We start from the raw sequence: 6,205 nt of genomic DNA on the forward strand, positions 1-6,205 counted from the left end.
AGCCTCCCAGGCATCCACGACATCATCCACGACGTTGTCTGGGAGGAGATCAGGGAGCTACTTCCTGCCATTAGTTGCCCGGCTTTTTTTTTTTTTTTTTTTTTTGATTGCCGAGATTGTTTCGGAACAAGTTTGACAAATACTTCAACCGAGACTTCTGCGAGCGAAGCGGCATCTGACAAACCAAGGGCAACTTATGCCACAATGGCACGATGACCGCCACCGGCTGCCCCTTAGTATTCAATGCCAATTCAATGAGACACTCTAACGCCGAAGCATTCCCGACATCGTGTGTAGGTCTGTGCTCAACAAAGTACACAGAGGAAAACGTAGGTGATGCGAATGTGCGACCGAAAACCACTTTGCTACCACTGCATGAAGCCGACCATGTCTACCAAAGCAATGAATTGGTCGGCGAGGGTTCGTGCCAAACGACCCTCGATTACGTCTCGAGGAGCGACCACGGGAGATTAAGGATTACCTTCAGCAACCTTTGTCCCTGATGCCGAAGGTGCTGAATCGAAGATTCTGAATCCCTGATTACCCCAAAGCTCCTCATGTCCATCACCTCAACAAGAGGTAAGCACGACAAAGCAGGTGAGCGGCGATGCAGTGACAGTGGATTTGGTGTCGGTTGTTGTCCAAGGACAATACCTAAAAATTTGCTGACACCAATTTTCTGTGTCCACTCCACGAAGCACACAATCTCAAACTTTGAGGGAGAATGCCCCTGAGTGACTTGAAGGAATAGAATGGTTGGTTGCTCTTAAAAGTGAACTGCAAGCATCACCAGACTTGGACAGCAAACAAAAATTGTTGCCAGCTTTCAAGTGAACGGTACAGCAAAAGGCACAGCCACGTAAGCAATACATGCCCGAGCTTGCTACATTGATGCCGAAAACTACCAGGAAAATTCTCGGATTAGAAGCCAGCCCTGCAGCTTCAGTGCATCAGCCGTCAGTGGCCGCACATGACGTATGATCACAAGACAGCATCAGTCGGTCAAAGGGGCCACTCGACCAAACTGAACACCGACGTGCCAGGAGCGTCATCCGACAACAAGGTCCACAGGTATTAGGACTGAACGCCTGACACGAGACTGTCGCAGAAAGAACTCGTTATGGAACCATTTACTAAGAATCAATAATTATGTAATGAAGTGGAAATAAACATATTTGATACACTAACCAGATAAACATATTTCCGCTTGCCTTCATGACTTGAGAGTCTACACACCGAGAATTGTGTCCACTGCACGCTCTAGACCTTACGAGGACACTCGCTTCTCTGACTCTTCAATATTAATTAAGGGGTCATACCAGACTGGCAGACTTCTTGCAAGGGGCTGCACTCGTTCAACCTTTCCTGAACATGTGGTGCATCCGAAAACCAACTCCAGTGATGTGAAAATGTTATTTATTAATTTATTCCTTCCGGGGGCCTCCGTAGGCATTGCAGAGAGGATACTTAAAACTACACACATGATAATAGCATTAAAGCACACTGCTGTAACTTGTTAATTGGAAAAACAAACACACCTCTGAGCATATAGTTTAATAGTATGTGTTGATGCATTGTTATATAGCATGACACTTCCTATATGTATGACACAATAGACCCTTTGCAGAACCTTATCAAGCAACACAACCGTCGCCATTTTTTTCGGCGTTAAGCACACGAATGGGCCCCAGTTCACGTCGAACGCTAATGCAGCATTCGAGTCCAATAGGTGCTGAGCCGAATTCACAGGGATGGCGGACATAACATTCTTGTCGAACAAATACCCAAAGTATGAAAGCCTGGGGTAATTACAGTAGTAGCTACTGTAATTTGTTTCATCAGAATTTGGCAGACGGCAAAGGCTACAGTCTCGGTGAGTCAATACACACATTGGAGAGAGGCACATGACAGCATATCACCAGAGTGGTCGTCTGCACAGATTTGTCAAACACCTTCGCTCCGTCTCTCTGATTGGCTCGAGGGGGCTGTGGCGGTTGGCCTTTTCCAAGTTACGGTGATACGAAGTATAGACAGCCCAGACTTTTAAAAAGAGTCTATTGAAGAGACCAAAAGGAATGGTAGTCAACATTTTTCAACAAGACTGCTCTCCAGGCAAGGGATGAACACAAATATGAATCATCTTATCCAGGTAATTAGAACAATTAAATAATTGACTGACTAATACAATGCGCTCTTGATGGAAAAGAGTATAGCTGCAATAAATCCTACAAAACAGAAAAAATGCGCAGTTAATCTATGCATGCACCAAAACAGTTGTTCTTATAGCAAGTCGAATAGCTTTGAAGCAGGTGCCTGCAACGATTTATTCTTCCCCATACTCAATAAAACGCCAACCTCATAGCTGAAAATAAGGGTGCACTTCGCACTCACACACACACACAAAAAAAAAGGAAGGAAAGCGATCGAATGTAGAATCGTGGATTAGCACAAAAGGTTAAATCGCAGGAGCTTCCTCGCTAAAAGTTGCTATGGTTGTTCGGTGACGGAGGGCTGAAACAACTTCCCTTAGACAATAACGCGACGTATACATTTCGCGTAGATTCTCAGATATTTCAACGTAAAGCTAAGAGAATGCGAAAATTTCATGTTAAAAACACTCAAAGTTCTATCGATCCTCGAACACATCCTGGAATCCGAGCACAGGTACGGCGATGCAGAGCTGATACTGTCTCACAGGCGTTAATATCCAGATGATCCAGAGCGATCTTGCGCAAAAACGGTACAAAGTCTCATTCCTTCATATTTTCACATTATACCTGCGTCAGCGAGCACGAAGAAGCCCGAAGTCGTCGGAAAGCAGCTGCACATCACGGCTACCGCGCACCGAACAAACTCGCGTCCACCAGCTCTGGGCGCTGCCATCTTACCTGTGACGTCACGGCTCTTGGAAGGTCACGTGATGAGTGGTCACATTTGCGTAAAATATGGCGGCAACCGGGGGGGTGCCACTTCCGAACTTCCGGTTTATCACTCTAAGCCCCTCTACCTCGTTGCCTCTTTTATAGGCTTTTGTGCCTGCCCTATACGTGCGCTGTTGCGCGCCTCGGCCGTTGTCCAGTTTGGGCATTCGGCAGCGGCCTCTGGCCGTGGTGGGAGACTCTTGCTCCCACAAGCTCTGCGTAGTTTTGCTCGCGAAGAACCTCGTGCGCGAGGTCGTGCTTAAAGCAGCCGAGGTCGATACCCCTGCGTTAGGATGGATACACCGACGTTCGAGGACTCAAAAAAGTATGACCACTCACTGCGAAGAGGTACACGACGTTCCTGCCAGCCATTCCGACAGGCGAGAGAAATTGCATCACGTTCTGTGATAATCGGGATGCCATATGCCCCCTCAAAAACCTTTGCCCTCGATTATTTGGGTATAAGGTCATAAGCATCCTCAAAAGTGGCGTGAAATTCCGCGGCGTTCACTTAGAATTCCTTGAACGACCCAAATAAGAAAGGATTCGGGATTTTTAATCTAGAAAACGTTTCGTGTCGATTGTCACGACTGTTTGCGGAAAGTCGCCACCGGCAAATAAAGACTAGCGGAAGCTTTAATTAAAAATTATTAATCATCTCCACTTTCACTGTGTTTTTCGGGGCGTTTTACTCCCAAAAAAGAAAAACACAAAAACCGTGTCAGGAGACAGTGTATTTTGAAGTGTTTTGTGGACGGTTCTAGTCCCACTAGGAAACAAATTTATTTGTCCCCGTGCTCTGCGTCGCGTCTGCCAGTTGAGACAGCGGACTCCGAGAAGCAGGCTGTTTCTCGGTGTCGTGTGTCGCTTGTTGTCTTGTGTCGCTGTCATTTGTTGTTGTTTGTCACTATGGTAAGACGTGGAGATCAGAGTTACCATGTGCTCGGGCGGACTCACTGCTTCACCCAAGGACAGCGCCAGGTACTGCACCGCCAGATCGGCCGTCGTCGAGGATGCAAAAAAGAGGCGCTCCGCTGCTCGTGCTCCAAAGTTTTGTTCATACTGAAGTGGCTGTCGCTGTGCGTGCGTCAGGGTCTACGCACCTGCCCCACAAGAAGTGGAGACAGTGGGGACAATGATCCGGTAGTGCTCTGGCTCCCAAGTTTAGCGTCGCTATCCCCACTCGGGATCCAAGGGAGATGGCGGCCAGCTGTGGGACCGATGCGGTGTAATTCGCGGATGTGGCGCACGAGTGGAGAGCAGATGCCTGACCTAGTAGTGATGAAGAGCCCTTGGTCGGTCAACGACGTGCCTTATGAACAGACTGGTGTGCCGTGAATTTCTATGCCCCAGATCACGTCCGGGTCACCAATTAGTAGCGCGTTCGATGTTGAGGACAGAAGAGATGGTGCGACCGACTCCGAGCTTAGGTGAAAATGTTCTTTTTAATTCCACGTGATCTTCGTCTTTTCCAAGTGGCTGTCGCCACACACCCATCCAATGAAGCGATTTATATAATAGGTTTATCGCGCTAAGCTTGGGGCTCAAAAGGAAGGAGCAAAAGCGCAAGGAAGGAGTTTACACTAAAACATCGTTGGTAGTCAGCTGTGCGTCATATCCTGTCCTTTCTGTCTTTGTGTTCTAGTTATTTCTAAAGTTCAAGCTGATATATTTACGAGTATGTACCGACAAGCTCAACTCTTAACCGTTATTCAGTTCCTTTCTAGTTATTTGAGCCCCTCCTTCCTATCTATTCATCTACTGGACCCACAAACGCTTAGTTTTTCATTGCCGCCACTACTTGCCAGGGAAGACTACTAGCGCGCAGCATCAACAAGAAATCATCTTGGAAGATGTCAGGCAAATTTTCGGAATTATAACACCGTCACAAGGGCACGTTATGCGAGTGAGCAAGATTCTCGGGTCCGAGACATGGAGGCAACAACGGCTCCTCACAGATTTTCTACGTGCCAAATGTCCTCACTATAACGTTTTTATGAATTACCTGACAATGGCAAGATACACAACAGAAACCATGTGGACCAATTATTACCTTCCATATTTGAAACGGTACCTGGCAAGGAAAGCCAAAAAACACCCCGAACGACGAGCCCTCCAGGTCATTGGAGACGTCATCATCTCAGATAAGGCGAGAAAAGTACTTGAACAAGGACCAAAGTTTGCTTTGCCACCTCGGCTGCAACCCATCGACAAGGTGGCCCTTGTCAGAAATATTGCACCCAAGCCTGATGTTGAAAACGCTGCACAGGTACTCAACGAGGGAATCGATTGCATCACGAGCTTAAAAAGCTCAGTAACACCAGGTATGAGCTGTCGTTGCACAACGCAGGAGCTAATTAGCAAAGATCTTAATTTATGCGTTTCCGACAAGGAAGGCGGATTCGTCGACCTAGATTCAGCCATGTACAAAGAGAAAGCTTCTGCCGCCATGGCAAAGAACTTCATTGACGTGGATGCAGAAAGAAACAAAAAAGCAAAACCCATTCACCATCTGTCTGTCTGTTGTCGGCGCCATTTTGTGTTTCGTGCTCCCGAGGCTTTAATCAAGTTGGGCTAGTGTACAGTGTGCTCAACTGTTAAACATAACGCGGGAGCGGTGGACGAAACTGATAGCAGAGCTGCCTAGCGATTAAATCAATGATGCGGCAGAGAATAAGCCGGCTCTTCCTGAGATTCTCGCCAGTCCCCGATACAATTATCGCACGACCTCCTCCTTCCTTTCTCTATCCCCCACGCCTTAATTTTTAACTTGTTTGTTTTGTCGTTTTTTCCAGTCTGTTTAGTCACATCTACGCATTTAACATGCCGGGCTACCATATCTCGATGATCTTGCAGTTTCTCTAATAAAGGCCACCTTCTTTAAACAACAGCAAAAACAATCAAAAAGCGATTTTTTTTTTTTTTTTTTTATTGCCGAGTCACGCATCGATGATTGTTTCGGATCTGGGAGTGTAACTCCAGAAAACAACAGCGGCATAAGCTTCCAGAGTGAGCCGGTAGATGGCGCATGCAGTCTCTCCGGCCACCGCTCCCGCGTTATGTTTAACAGGTGAGTACACTGTACCTGCTAGGTTTTATTATTTAAGGTACTGTACATCTCAAGAATTTACCAAGCGGCATTGTGAGAACCTAAAAATATATTTTTGCGATGAAGCACTTTGTTATCCCTATTTGTGATTCTTTTGTGTACAGCTGCTTGAGCGCGCGTTTGAGTAAATGCTTTACTGCCATTTTGTGTCTTTCGCGGCTTTGCGGAAGGTTGC

This window comes from Ixodes scapularis, unplaced genomic scaffold (genome assembly GCF_016920785.2).
Source record: "Ixodes scapularis isolate PalLabHiFi unplaced genomic scaffold, ASM1692078v2 PGA_scaffold0__279_contigs__length_252992795, whole genome shotgun sequence".
NCBI classification, from domain to species: Eukaryota; Metazoa; Arthropoda; class Arachnida; order Ixodida; family Ixodidae; genus Ixodes; species Ixodes scapularis.